The 16,789-nt window shown below is 28.5% G+C and overlaps 1 long non-coding RNA gene across 1 annotated transcript; it reads right to left on the bottom strand.

Annotated features, from left to right (window-relative positions):
- Positions 1-322: 322 nt before the first annotated feature.
- LOC121124822 (uncharacterized) lies at positions 323-13,729 on the bottom strand. The gene is made up of 3 exons (XR_005866430.2): positions 13,001-13,729; positions 698-850; positions 323-619 (listed from the first exon to the last, which is right to left on the bottom strand). It is a non-coding gene; the product is annotated as an uncharacterized lncRNA (long non-coding RNA).
- Between the last annotated feature and the right edge of the window lie 3,060 nt (positions 13,730-16,789).

Below are 16,789 nucleotides of genomic sequence, written 5' to 3' on the forward strand. Positions count from 1 at the left end.
TCACCTCAGTTTGTTTGACAAAAAAAGGGTAAATATATTACATTTTCTTTATACATAAACAAATGTTGTCAAGTTAAACGTCACAACCTTCAAATACTTGCCAATCAATCCAATTATACTATATAAAAACATGCACCCTCATTTTACTTATTCTGTGGCACTGACTTGATTGATGCATTGGTATAAATAAGAAAGAAAACTAAGTTTTTTTTATCCTTTAAATATTATTCTACTAAAAAAAGTTTGTATTGCAACAAAACTATAGGAATTATAAATGAATAAAGAATCATTTTGCTAGACATTGAGTGAAATTGTTCACAAATGAATGTATACAGTGAGCACAAACACAATTGTTACACTTGACAAAAGGAAGCTTGAAAAGTACATAATTAGAGAAAAAAAAAGTCATACAAGGTTTTTTACTTTTTCCAATTTAATAACCAAGCTATACACTATATAATCCACTTAAATCTGATCATTTAACACTAACTATAGTCGTAACACGATGTCGGAAGGCATTGTCAAAATTGATATAAAGGTCCTCTGACATATTGGTCCATTCTCTTTGAGGTTATCCACTTTTCTGTGAGTAATAGTATAGCCCTTACACTATACGGATCTTTATATTCCAAAGTTAAATAGTTAGGAAAGAGGCCACATTAACGCAGCCCTAAAATCGTAGATATTCTCGACTAACCACTTTTGGGTCTCCTTGTTGTCGTAACAAGGAGCACCATTGGCGAGCCAAGCAAAATTGAAATCAATCTAAGGTTTCCCTATATTCCTCATAACGTCCAAGTACTCTTTATTCCTCATTTAAAAACCCATTGGGAACTTGTATGTACAAAGCCTGGTAAAAAGAAAAATATATTTTCTCATCATGAATTCAATTTTTTTCAATTTTGGGTGTGAAGGTGAAAATGTCTACAAAGTTTTCATTGTTTTAGTTTGTTTTTGACAAATAAATAGATTATTAGCTTTTTGGTGTGCTCCACAGTTTTCTACAATTAAACTTCTTCATAAGTTATAAAAATTATTTATTCTTCTAAAGTAGATATTTAAAACAAAATACTAAATTTTGGAAAATAAATAATCTTTCAAAAGTTCTTTATAATTTCCCTTAATTGATATTTTGTTTCCATTTTTTTTTTTCAATTGTAGAAAATTGCAAAGAATGTTTAAATGACATAAAAAATATATAGATGTCGAAAAGAAACTAACAATTCAAAATGGCTAACATTACCAAAATCTGTTATCAACATGTGCACCAACGTAGCAACTAAATAAATATGATAATTTTTGATGTATTCCAATGCGAATTAAAAGCTAACGCTTAATTTTTGTCCAGAGGGTTAGTCTATTTTTTCTAAATTATTTCAACTTCAAAAATAATCTGTTATACTTTTTTCAACAGTTCATCAGAAAACTCTAATTAAAGCTTCATGGTTAAATATAATCAAAGCTATTAATATGCTTAACTTTGTCATTTATGATAGATAGGGATGTGACTTTTGTACAGTTTGAAAAATAGTTAGATGCGAGTCTGAAGCTTATAATTGAAAAAAAAAAACTTAGACGAGCGTGATTTTTTTAAAATTTGGAACATAGTTGTACCTTAGCTAAATACAGGTTAAGATATGTTCTCATTTTATTGCTTTCATAGCTGATTGCAGCAAATCCCACTATAAAGTTACATTAGCTAAGCTGCTCTCCTCCCAAATATTATAAAAATTCTAGGGATGACCACAATTATTTCAAGTCTCTTTTTTTTAGCATACTAGAAGGTTATATTTTTTTATAACTATATTTATTGATTCACATTAGCTGCCTGTTATATTAATAGACAGAAGACTTAATGTCTTACTGCTCTAGGGAGTAAAATTTTCAACATTTATTCTGGTAAATTTTTTGGGAGAACCTTTTTAAATTATGTAAGTGATAACTTAAGGACATGGGAGTCTGTTTTCGCCACAGCGGCACAACATATTTAGTTAGTTAAGGATGCATTGCTATTGACCATAGTACATACATACATTATAAAATAGTACAAATATGCATACAGTACAAAATTATATATACATACGGCAAAGAATACGGCCACACAAAGGGTTATATGTGCTAGTACAGCAGAAATTGATCTTAAGTCCTACTTAATTTTATATTTATGATCAATAATTTGTTTAATTTTTGTACATTTCATAAATTTAGGAATACGAAGATCATCATCTTCTTCTGTTTACATGGCTTGGTATCTCTCATTTGAGAGCAATGGCCCTGTTTTTAAGACTATTTGTGATTTTCTAAGTTTTAATTCAGAGTTAGCTGCTTTTCAGTGTTGAATGTTTTTTTTTGCCATCACAACTTTTTGACTTTTTTCCAGAGTCTTTCACACCTGCTGCTGGATTTAGAAACAATTTTCCTGACATATTTGGAATTATGTGGTCTTTATTAGCAGTTTCTCAGACACTGCCAGTTTCCCTGGCCTTTGGAGTATCTTTACTATTATTTTTATTGTTGTCTGCATCACAGAAATTTACAATTTCTTCCGTGCAACTACTTGCACTATCACAAACAATGATTGTTGTATTGTGTTGATTAGACTTATCAACACAGGGTTCACGGTTTTGATCTTAGTCTATAACCCTTTTCACAATTTTCTCACTTCCTTGAGTTAGGGCCACGTTCGGAGGGTTCTGAAAGCGTACCTTTTCTATGAAAGCCACTTTTAGGGTGAATTCAAAAGCTTGAGGATTTTTAAATGTTTTTGATCCGCACCAAGATGTAAGACTTTTCCTAACCGTGTTATTTCGGATTTGGTGTGTTACCTAACATCTAACACGAAAGGAGTTTCCTTGATCTGAGCATGTATCTAATTGCTAATATTTCCGTGACCCCTTTGATGAAGACGGTAAGCCTTTTTTTGACATTATTTTCCTGTCTCATTTTCTCCACCTCTCTCGACGAGGCTGGTAAGAGAGCTGTGCAGTTAAAAATAACCCTATGGACGTATTGTTCTGAAGAGTCAACACATATATAGATCAACAATCTTTTTGTTGGTTTAGCGGCGCCCTTCATAGTTAGAAAACATTTTTATAGATGATTCTCTGTAGTGGATAAGAGAAGTATTTTGTCTATGTCCTGTATTTGTATTACTTTGTTCCATTCAACAAGGTAGATGTGATCCCTATTTAAAAAAAAAACACAACATAGAATGATAATATATTTTTTTAAATAATAGTTCCAACCAGTTTTCTTTTTCAAATTATAAAGGTGTTTTTTTTCTTGTCAAGAATCAAATCTTCTAGCATAAAATATCATATTTACTCTACATACTTTCAGTTTTATTATTTAGATACGTGGTATAATTGAATGGCCCCTTTATCAAAGATATTTAAATTTTGCAATCAATCTTTTTTTCTACAAATCTTTTGTTAAAAACTTTGTTTTTATAGCATTTTATCATTATTTGGTAAATGCAATAGACAATTGTTTTGAGGTTCATTGAAACTTGATTCATACATCGTATAACAAAATTGGTAAATTAAATTTCAAATAATTTTACAAATAGGCAAATTAAAAGCTTAAAAAACAAATAAAAAGGTGACATTTTTTAAATATTTCACTCGCTTCTGTCAAAATTTGCAGTTTGCTATTGAAATAGTAAAGTGAACAATATAATTTAATAATTAATTTTTTTTTGTTAATATTTTTAAGGGTTTCTTCTAAATTAAAATATAACATACATATACCCTGTTCGAAAAGGTTTTGTATAAAATATATAATAATATTAAAATTATTACAAGTTTAATTGGAGAGATGCAGCTGAATAAATAGCTTGCTCGACATAAATTATTTAACTTGAACTCAAAGGGCGTAGGTTCTTATCGCTACTTGAGAATGTAAATAGACTTCAAAGACAATTCTTAGATCTGATACATTAAATGTAATACTATAATGTTTACTTAAAATTAATCAGCGCAATTACAAAAGACTAATTATAGGAACATTTAAAAGAATATATATAATCACAGAAAATTATAGGATGATCTTCCAAAGTACGACTACTATAAAATAATGTACTTGTTTTTCTATAATATTTCTTCTCGATGATAAATAATCGACATTGTTAAAATCAATCAAATAAAAATATGCTTATAATAGCTTTTTTTTCTTAAGTTTCTTGTGCCATTTTTCATATTGTTGATAAGAATAATTCGGTCACTATTTATGTATGTATTTAATTATGGTATGCTTGCAATATAAGGATATAAATACTAATAAAATCATAAATATTTTCATATAAACTAATATATGATGGATGTATTTGATTTTAGAAATCCAGCACACAATTTGTATTCGAGTCGAATGGAATGATCATTCGTCAATAATTTATTTATTTTTTTAATAACGAAATCCTTTGCTTTATATGAACTATAATATATTAATAAAATGTCCCACAGAAAGATTTTCACAGTACAAATTAAAAACCAAATCAGAGCTTAAAACAGAAAGATTTACTCATTTTCAGCGCGTGTTCCTTCTGTAAATATTCTACCATCGCTATATAGAACTAAAATGATCAAATTATGTTTTGTAATTTGAACGTTTATAGGCTATTCCAAGTTATAAATAAAGTGAAATTTATAAATAATTTACGACAACAGCTGTAATTAAACTTTAGCTTATGTCAGGGGAAAAACTCTTTAATGCCTTATTATTTATTAAAATATCATTTGGGGCCCAAAAAATCAAATATATGTTCAAACTAAAATAAACGAATAGACTCTAAACTGTTTTATGTTCATACATTATTTCCCTTAATACGAGTACTTCTTTGGGGTAACACCTACCCAAAATGTTGTAAGCCCTAGTTAAAAAAATGAGCAACAACATCCAACATTACCAATTTTGTGCTTCCAAATTTTAATTTATCATTATATTATTGCTCTTACAACCAAGATACATTTTTAATAACCAAATATTTTCATTTTGAAAGGGAAAGTTGTTAAAATTGAAGATTATTATATTCAAATACAAATAAACTTACATTTATTTTGTCGAAAATACGTATTACGTGTACATGGTCAATAGATTCGGTACTCACCCTTAATTTCTAATAACTTATAACGAAACTTGTAAACTACAACTCTACACTGTTTGCATATTACTAATTGCTCAATAAATCTTTTTTTTTAAATATGTTACAAACAAGTTTAAAAAATGCAAAACTGTCGACAACACTGTCTGATAATTGAACTGCACGAATCAAAGTTATGACTTTGAGTTCTGCGTCCCACTCTGTTGTTATTTTTAGTGGAACTAAAAATATTAATGTTTTGCTGATTCTAGTGAACAATTGTCTGAGACAATGGTCTGATCTGCCACATCTTCCTTCTTATCTTTGGAAATAATTAGGATGGGTTTTAAAACAGAGCCCTTGTGCAGTACCGGGTTGTCTTTCATACCTCTGTGGCACAAGAAGCTCATGATCATTTTTTGGAAGGCATTGTGCCTTTTTATGAGCGATCAGTGTACCTTTCAATTTCATAGATACTATTTAGTACCAGATTTTTTTAAATCAGTCAACCTCAGATTTTTGAATTATAAGATATGTATTATTTTTTAGTTTACACCTTGTAAATGTACATGCAAATATATTTACATATATCCAGTTAGTGAACATGTATTCAATCAATATCAGTTTTATCAAATAGTATACTCAAAGTCATGTGCATGTATGTATACATAGACTTACAAAACACAAAAATAGATGCAATATGTTGCAATTTTTTGGTAAAAATACAAGTTGAAATACATATATTAAGAGTAACGTGTGTTTACTTGAATACCTTTTAAACACTCTAAAGTATCTAACATTATAAGTAAGTGATTTTATGTATGTAAATCTGGGAGAGTCTCATTTATATTTAAACATATCTTCTACGCTAACATAAATACAAACTTGAATTTTTTTTTTCGAGAAATAGAAAATCCCTGTATATTTTTTTATTTTATAATTACGCCTTGTCCAAAATTTAATTGACATTTCTGTTGTCAATTTTATACTTTGTGCACAAATTTGTGGGATGATTTAAAGAAATCAAAAATTTTAAGTATAGTTTCTATAACACTTAAGTGTCTTATTTTGGCCCCGATTTAGTCTTTTAAATAAAATCGATCAATTTCTCAATGTCTTATTATGACGATCGATTTTAGGTACTTCAAGTGGAATTTGCGGCACATCCTAAAGGTAAATAGAAATGGACAATAATTAAATTAAGCTTAAAAATGTAATCCAAACTCATTTTTTAGCAAACTTATTAAAGTTTGATTTTGTGTGGATGTGCCACATAACATATATAAATACAATTTACACTATTAACTAGCATTTTACAATATAGGAAAAATATATACATTGGAAACTTTGGATATATGTTTTCCTAATTGAGAAAGAAAAGGAATTTTCCCAAGATTATACGAAAATTTATTATAGATACACAAACATACTTATTTAATATTTAATTTTATTTTGAACAACTAAATTTTTTCCAATAAAACAAAAATGATAGAATGAATAAATTAAAGTAGCGTTGAATTAGGTTTTTTAAAATACAAGATTATTGTTAGCCTAAAAATATTTTCTGTCACATAAAAAGTGTGTTAGGGCCTTTACAACAAAATTTGAAATTAAAAGAATTGCACAATACCTATACGATGTGACTATTTTGCACATCTACATCTTTATGACAATGCCCAAACCATATCATTCGAACACCCGCCTTTCTCTATTTTAACCAACTGTAGAGGACCCAATAATTGTTTCAATTTTTAAACATAACTACATCAATTTTTTATTCTTTGAATTAAATTTAAACAAATATTTATTCTGATGATAAGATATAGTACTGCATATTGCCTAGAACATTTAAAATATAATTTTCCATTGAATTTTTACATTTAAAATTAATTAAATATATTTACTATTTAAAATTAATTGAAATAATTATGATGGAAAAACAAAGTAGCATATTTATTTTGTAAGAATTTCAATGTATGACAAATTTTATCAAATTCTGAAAAACTTGAAAATTATTAAGAAATTTTAACTCCAATGAGTGATTATATATTTTACTAATGTAAAAATTAATATTTCTATATTTTATGCCTCACTATTAGTGCAGGTCTATAAATCCTTATGTGGTCTGAGAAAAAAAAAAATATTAATTTGCTAATCCTTTTTTAGCAAGAGATAATTCCGTCTATTTCTTATAAAATATCGGTAAAAATCGGATTGGAAAATATAAACTAAGACCATGGAAAGACGTAGCTCAAGGGACAACGCACTCTTAATTTTTTTTTCCCTTAAACTGAATTTGGGTAGGTTCATGCCCTCCTTCATAGAGAAGGAAATATCTTAATGTATATTGGCTTTAAAGAAGATTTGTTGGTCAGATGGAGTATATATAATACTATACTGTTTACTTATATCTAATTGATCACTTCAGCTCCATCTGACCAATTAAAGGAACATAAATTCAATAAAAAGGTCGATCCCGATTTTTTTTTTGGACCAAGTCTCAACACTAGTCACTATGATCAAAGTTCACTTGTATAACTATAGATATGAATAGGGATCCAAATCCATGTATGTGTAAAAAAAAATGCCTGAAAAAAGCCATACATAATTTGTTAACTAAGAGAGACAACATATTTGCTAACTCAAATCACTTTAATGTTCATTGCTCACTAATATGTTTGAATTTTTCAAAATAAGAGGAATATTTGTTCAGAGCATTCATTTTTTGAATGTTAACAACCTAAAGAGTGAGTATCCAAATCCTTGAATATTAATTAATTACGAATTTATTCACAATATTTAGTAATTACAAAGTTTCAAATCACCAACACATAACAACTGAAATAAACAAACAAAAAGTTTATTCTATGTCAAGAAGTGTAAAAATAAAAAGTCAACGTGTGTCCAGTCATTTTTGAACAGGTGGTAGTGTCAAACAAGTTTGAATACTATCCAGATCTCCATCCAGACTCTCTACAATATCAAAAAGTCCATAAGTTAGGAAATGTTGTTTAAAGCTCATATACAGCGAAGATGAACAAAAAATTTCTGCAGTAATAATATGGCGGACTTCTGTCCTACCTTCATGTGTTCCTCCTCCAGTCCTTACCTCAACCCCCTTGGCTTTGCAGTTAAGTGTGTACTAATTTCTGCTTCATGTCTTATCCAAATTTGGATTCACTCCGATTTGCCATCATGACATCGTTGTACGTCCTGTACATAGCCATTTACTTCAAAAAACTGACAATGTGTAAACTGGTGCATCGTAGCTTATGTATATTGTGAAAGAGGACAGACTAAATAAATAATATAGCTAAATATAGTATTTATATATATTGCAAATTGGCTTGAGATGTTTAATTTTGATTTTATAAATATCCCGTTGTTCGTAATAAGAATATGCTAAGGCAAACTATGGGTCCCCACAATATTTGCTTTTTTTAAATTTTAAATCTTTTAGTATTTTTGACAAATTTGCAATAGAATAGTTGAATAATAGCTCTGTGAATTGAAATTACACCATAAAATGTTTTATTTTATAACATCATCAACTTAAAGTGTAATATATCATTATATAACTGTTTATATAGTAATTTTTTCTTTAAAAAGTTCATTGAACAAATTGTGAATTACAAATAAACAAACATTCTTAAAAAGAAACAATCAAACGATAAAAGAAATAACAATATTTTTTTTTAGATCATTACACATGAAAAGAGTAAAAAACAAAGATTATAGTGACCCAACAAAAAGTTTTATTTCTTCTTGCAAACTTTATCAATATATGTCCTATCTTTAAAATATTATATATTTATGTACTCCTACTAGTATGAGCCTACCCGTTCCACGGACATATAGGAAGGGGAAGCATTTGGACATAAAATGCTGGTGGTATATGGTCCATGTTTTTGTCTGTAGAATAAATTATAAATTCAAAACATAAAGTAAGTGATGTTTGTCTAATTCAATCAAATGTGAAAGTACCTAATTTATTCCAGAAGAATAATTAAAAAACTCAAAAACCCCAGAAAATAAGCAAACCCCAAGCTAAAAATTTTGCAAGGTGGCCTAATGATTGTGATATGAAGAAAAATTTAAGTTTGTCGAATTACTCCTGAATGGATATTATTTACAATGACATTCCCACTGTTACACCTGCTTTGCAGATTACTAAACAAATTTGCACTCGCACGTGAACCACATTAAGAGTGAAAATTCCAAGATATTAATTGCTAAAGTTTAGTATTTCAAATAATTAGAAAAAGTTAACAATCAATAGATTTATAATCAACAATCCTCTCAGTTTGTAGCTAAACCAAATTTATGATTTAATTTTTTTTTGAATCACAATTAAAAAATGTATTAAAACATCCTCGGTAAAGTAAAGCCTGGTATGTGTTCAACGCCATGCCAGTAAATTAAGATACTCCTAACTTGCCTAAAGTGAAGATTGCTTAATACATGCACCAACTACGAAACAACTTTAAAATTACTTAACCTCCAAATAAATTAGTATCCTGCTTAATATCCAATACTTTAATAAAATGTTTATGGCACAAATGTGCTTGAAAGTATTAGTTAAACAATGTCACTATTTGGCTTTATTGAACAAATTAAATTATCATAAATGTTTATTTGAATTGCAGCATTAAGTATTCATTTGAAATGCAGCAATAAGTGTTCATTTGAATTGAAACAATCCAATCCGAATGAACTAGTTAATGCAATCTCTTCTTCCTATTACCACCTGAAAAATGATTGAAGACATTGAACTTCATAAGTGTTCATTCAAATTGCAGCAATCCCAGACGAATCAACTGGTTAATGTAATTTTTCCTTCCCAGCTAGTTTTTAATAGTAAAGTGGTGGACAAAAAATGATGCTAGGCTGAAAAAAAGGAGGAGTAAGAGCAAGATTGAACAGTTTTATTTTTGTATATATAAGATTAAGCAAAGCCATTACCAAACTGGACCGAGATAACACTATGTACAACTATACAAATCAGAAATGCCTGAAACCAAAACTTTTATTCTGGCACTTATGAATCATTATTATTTTTAATTATATAATTTTTATGACGGGTGTTTGTATACATAATTATTTTCTCCACGATAGGCAGTTTCAATATACTAGTTCGTGATGCTCTAATTTTGTATATGTTGTTTCCGATCTTTAAATAATTTCCCCTTAAAATCTTGGAGAGGGTGTAAAGTATTCATGTATGATTTTTTTTTCTTTCTTAGCCCGGAGTTGGGGCGGTTTATTATCCTCAAAGTAAACACATAAAAGTAACAGCAACATAGCTACTCTCTAAAACAAACATCTACACAAAATAACCAACATACAGATGTTTAAAATAACGTAAATTATAAAATGCATCCATAAATTATTTATAAACTGTAGACAGAAATTTCAATAAAATATTATTATCTTTCATTAAGTCTGACGATAAGTTGATATCCCCCTCATCAACAATTTCTAAATATTTTCAAATTCTTATTTTTTCCATTTTGTGAATAAAGACACTTCATGAATAAATGAATATCATCCTCCTCTTCCTCCTCACAGAGTCTACAAATACTTGTACGGTTATTTTTCACCCATTTATTTGTAGGCAGTGAATTTTTAATCAGCTTATAATTTACCTACTATGTGTTGTGGGAAATCAGAGGGCTTATATACTTTTTAAAATGACCCTTGCACATTTGTTGAGCCCCTATCTCTGTAAATTTTTCGATTAACCTCAAACACTCCTAATTGATTGGAAAAATGTATTCACAGGTCTTTCAGGACAAAGCAACGACGCAGTTTTTTTAAATGCGTATACATTTCTCAAAATGAGTCCATCATTTTGTCCCTTCTCCAATTTTATATACCCCGCCACGTTACATCCTCATTGGGTTAGTTTCTTCTGACTGTGTTCCCCAAGGATCCCCAATACTTTTGGGTTCCAAACTAGAGGTTCCGCTCCTTTCACACCAAATTACATATTCTCAAACAACTTCGAACACGCAGCACCTATACCACTCCAAAAACTCCCTTCACTTTAAATAATTCAATAAAGTCAGCATGGTCATAACCATATATTCTTTTCATATCCGCCTTTATGATGCTTGCCCATGTACTTTGACTCCCAATCAATCTTCTAAACCATCTGAAATTACTCATACTCCAGCGTTTCTTTGTGTCTACAAGTCCAAGACCTCCACAAGAACTTTTTTCATGATGTTTAGTCTATGATATTGTGCCACGCATTTTCCCATCGAAGATGAATCTTCTCTTCATTTGGTCAATATTTTTTTCTTTTTCTTCAGTGTATGGAACAAAGCACATTAAATGACTAATCTTGGACACGATCATTTGATTACATATCAGTACTCTTCCAGGCACATCCAAACGGTAATTTTGAAAGTGAAAATACACATGTATAATTTTTGATCTACTTGTAATATATTTATCTATAAAATCTATGCAGACACTCCTTTGATATGTTTCAAAAAGCCATATTTTTTTTCTTCCTGTGACTTTTAGAAATTCTAATAATATATATTTTATCATGGAGCGATATATGTATACTTGATCAGCCATTTCAAATTACCCAAATCTACTATCAAAATAACTTTTATAAAAAAGGCAAAATCATCTCAAGTGATGATGCTCCTTTTTTAGCTCAAAGCTTTGTTAATAAGTAAAATATGCATTATTGGGGAGGCATCAATTCACAAATGCTGCACGAGAAATCATTGCATACTCAAAAAAATACTTTTTGGTTTTATCTTCATTCTGGAGGTATCATTGGCCATATTTTTTTGTTAATGATGATAATATCCACGTTACTTCAAATGGAAATAACTATCGTACCGTGATAACTCATTTTTTTGACCCAATTGCAAGGTATCGACTTGGAAACATGAGGTTTCGACAAGACGATGCCACTTGTGACACAGCAAACGTTACAATCGATTTATTGCAAGCCAAATTTAGTGAGTGCTTTATTTCGAGAAATGGACTAGTTGATTGGTCACTTCGAACGTGCAATTTATCGTCTTTAGATTAGTTTCTTTCGTGTCACATGAGGTCATTGGTCTACACTTATAACACGGCGACGTTAAAAGAGCTCACAGAAAATATTGAATGCGAAATTCCTGAAATATCGGTAAGTTAATTAGAAAAAGTAGTGAGAATTTGGTTCAGGTTCTGTAAACATACTCCTATTGGTCATACTAGAAAAATCGAATTTCATACGTAAATATATATGTTTATAATTTGTACTAGAACAATAAATTTGTTAAAAAATTTATCTTTTGTGTTGTTTTTTTTAAACATTGATGCATTTTTAATAAAAAAACCTATATTTCTATAAATAAATAGTTTTTTTTTGAAATCTTGAAATATTTTTTGAAATATCTCCTTTGGACATATACATTAAGGAATATGCAACGAAATCAAGTTGGAGAATGAAGCATTTCTTACGTGATACCGTGGATGGAATTGGTAATCTTCCAAAGCGTTGTGGGCATCACTTCCATAGTGATATAATATTTATACAAGTCGGAATGGATCAACTAAGTGACTAAAAAAAAAGTAACTACAATTGGATTGGTAATAGTAAGATTAAGAATCCTGACACAATCATCTATATGGATGAAAAAAGACAAAATGTATGTATGGAATAATTGCAAAGTGCATACCATCTCATCAATAGATCTTACGAGACACATCAAGCCATGAATGAGGAAAACGACTATATTTGTATTTTAAAATTTATGAAATGTAAAATAGTATAGGACAAAATTACGTTTTAGAATCTTATGGTAAAGAGCACAATTGCCCCATTGTGTTGTCGTGTTCGTTGCCGCAAATTTGTACTGTTTTATTTTTTTGTATATATGTTAAGCAGTAATAAATATTTAACTAACTAACTAGTCTATTAGCTTGTATCTCGTGTTTTGGAGGCCAGCAGTCATTGGAGGATGGAATTAAACGTGAACCCGTATCAATGAGTTTTGTTGGTTTGCCTATATTCCAGTAATTAATTAGAATTAGAATATAAATAGATTTAAATAATAAGTGTACAAAAAATCAATTATTTTTTTCTTTAATATTTATCTTATAGGTTATGAAAACATGGCTTTCTTAATGGAAGGACTCTAAGATTTCCAAATATTTTCCACATTTTCGACAATTGGCCCTCCAGTATGTATTGCATCTTTGACATCATAATTACCGGAACAGAACTTTAAATCCTAAAATGAGCGTGAGAGGCTGATACAATATCAGTACCATAAACATCATTCGCATTTTAGCTGCCTGGTTTCTGTTTTACCCCTATCGATGAAAATCTGCAAAAAATGGGTTACTTTCTTTTTGCTGGTGTCAATATTTGATTGCCCTTTCAATAAATACTGAGACAAACCATCACAAAAGTATCATTAATGTTTTTTTTAAAGAATAATGTACTATCTTACCAATCACACGTTTAAAACTTGAAATATACATTACTAATGCTATTCATTGGAATAAATGTATGTTTACTACACCTATTATTATGTATTATTGAATTTTATTAATTATGTATTTTCTGATTAATATTTCATATTGCCTATGGGTTTCTTGAAAATACTCTTAGCCAATATCATTTTTCGGAATAAAAAAAACGTGCCTTTGCTGTGAAAAATATTGATTTAATAGAGTATTATATACATATATTTCAATTAAACGCAAATTTTAATATGTAAAATTTATATGTAAACGAATCTCCAGACAAATATTTACCAGTTTTATTTAATCTACAAAGCTAATTTGATATTGAAAATCCATTTTTTTGTACCTGAAAGAAAAAAACTGCAATTTTCAACAATTTCTAATTTTTCCCATATTTTTTTTTGATTTATAATAAATTTATAAAATGTCAATTTTATTAAAGTTTTTTTTGGAACACTTGTCACTTTTTGATCTAATACTTAACACCTTATTCAGTCTCTTGGAGCTCCGAAAACAATTCAAACCTACATGACCCCTCTACACCCCTAAAAAAAAAGACAATACCCCCATCTAATCCTGACCAGGGTCATAGGAAGCACCCATGCTATGTTTCAGCCGTCGAGGAAAAACGTTAGGACACCCGGTAAAATACACACGCATACAGATGATATATAAATTTGTGTTTAATTGAAATATCTATCATTTTGAGAATAACTTTCAATTTATCGCATATTACATCAATTTTCAAACTTAAGAAAAATTGCATTTTCGACAAACTTAACACAAGAATATAGTATACCCAATTTGTGGAACATTTTGTGTTTTAATTTTTGTAATATTTGCAAATAAACATTATGTTCGACTACAATATTCATGATATCTTTGCATTTTGCTATTTCGGGGGGGGGGCAATTAGTGCGAACCAGTTTTTTCCATTTTTTTTCCTAATTTCGATTAGGCAATTTTTTTATAGAAATAAAAAATGAATATCTGTGATGTGAACAATTTTTTTCATACATATTGGTTGCTATGCTATTTAAAGTTTCAAAATATTTTTATTTTTTTAAATCATAATGATCCATATAATAAAATAGCCCTATATTAAAATAACTTCAAGGATACCCTAACACTCGTTAGAGAACCATCAGATAACCGTTTGCCGTTTTCTTTGTAAATTAAACTATTTGAAATACATACTTGGTTTTTGTCGTGACATTTCTAGGAATCGAATAACTTTTTCACTTTCTAATATAGAAAAAACGATATTTTCGTAATTTGAAATTAGAAAAATTGTTTGTTAACAAAACAAGGGACAATCCTGCCTGAGAGCTAATGCTCATGGCATCAGATCTGGTGTAATTGAAGCATTTTCGATTGATGTAGTTTGTTCAAATCAAGCATTAGGAATTGGGTTTACTCCAGAAAATCTAAAAAATAAATGAAAACTTTTGAAATATTGTCGAAAACTAAATATTTATTCAACAAATCATCAACAATTATCGAATGAAACAAATTACTTATCTAATATACATTTTTTATTTAAACTATCCCTTTCAACCTCTTTTGGATGAAAATAAGGTTAGAAAAAAATCAATAATATCGAAGTTGGGTGTATATACAAAAAACTGTGTAAAATAAAATTTTAAATGTGTACTTATATTATAAATACAAATATATAATTCTTTTTAAAATTATAAAAAGTTTATTTAGTATATTTTGGAAAAAGGAAATATTTGTTGTCACACAATAGAAAATAATTTCTTAAAAAATTACTATTTCATATACGTTTTAGCAGAAAAAAAAATAGAAGAACAAATAAAAGTCATACATTGAATATGACTTTAATAATTAATTTTAGAATTACTGAAAATTACTACGAAACTAAAGAAACAGCATCACAAAAAAAATAAGATACAGGACCCTTTTTGATAAAATGTGAACTCACTTAGGAAGAGTGAATAAAAATATTGTATACACGATATGCTACTAGAATATTTCTGTCTCTAGGGTGGATAAGCACACAAGGGACGTTACGGAGAGTTCAAATTAGAAAACAAATATGTTTGTATATTTTACAATTTGAAAAAAGCCAATAATTGCATTAGAGATGGTTCCACTTATGGTACAATTGAAATTTGGTCTGTTATATAACATATATTCATAATTATATCAATAATATATGTTTAATTTATCAAATTATAAAAATGAATAATTTTAAAAACGAATATTTAATTACTGTAGTTCATTTTTGACTCAAATCAAAATATCTCTACGACAAATGCAATTATCATTTATAAATCTACATACCTTGTAAGTGAAATTTAGAAATAAACATTGAAATTAATTTGACTATGGCAAATTTGATCAGATAAATGAAAATAAAATTTAATGGTTACTATATAAAGTGAAAGGCTGTAAGCCAATTAAATAGTAAAAGTGTGATATCTATTTAATACATATTTTTATTTTCAAGAAATTCTTTGTTTCCTTAAATTGAACCGTCGTTTCAGATTGTTTGACTATTTATGATTTGATATGTACCATAGTTTTATTTCGAATTGCAAAAAAATCAATATCTATGGCGGAATTCATTTTAATATTAAATATTGCGGCTTGCTCCGTGAAATCTAAAAGTATGTAAAATCTTATCAACTTCTGAGTTGGAAGTTAAGCAATTTTAACAAACAATGAGATTATTGTTCATAGCTTAACTAAAGCTAATTGTAATTAATAAACTATTTCCCATTTTTCCATTTATTTTCTATTATATTATAAAATTACAGGGGTGACTGAATGTTACCAAGCTACACATAATCACATCACCTTTGCAAATATATATTTTTTTAGTTTGTTCATTACAGTGTTCTAAACAAATAAAAGTAATTTAATACATTACCCTTAGTTTTTTCTATTTGATCTAAGCTACCTCTAAAACAAATAAAGTAGGGTTTGACTTAAATTTAAACACAAAAATCTTTAGAGAATCGTGACAAATCATAAATAAATGTATACTACTGAAACAGTTTCATTAATTTATTAAATAAAATGTAAAAATTGACTATATTAAACTTTGAGATTTACCTATTTTTATTCAGGAAAAAATGAAACTTATATACAGTTCGAACCTTGACAAATATACTGGAAAAAAACAGACTTTAAGTTCGAACATAACGTAAATTATATTTTTTTCGTTAATACCAATAGGTAAATCTCAAAATTTAATATGTT

This window comes from Lepeophtheirus salmonis, chromosome 9 (assembly GCF_016086655.4).
Source record: "Lepeophtheirus salmonis chromosome 9, UVic_Lsal_1.4, whole genome shotgun sequence".
In the NCBI taxonomy this organism is placed as follows: domain Eukaryota; kingdom Metazoa; phylum Arthropoda; class Copepoda; order Siphonostomatoida; family Caligidae; genus Lepeophtheirus; species Lepeophtheirus salmonis.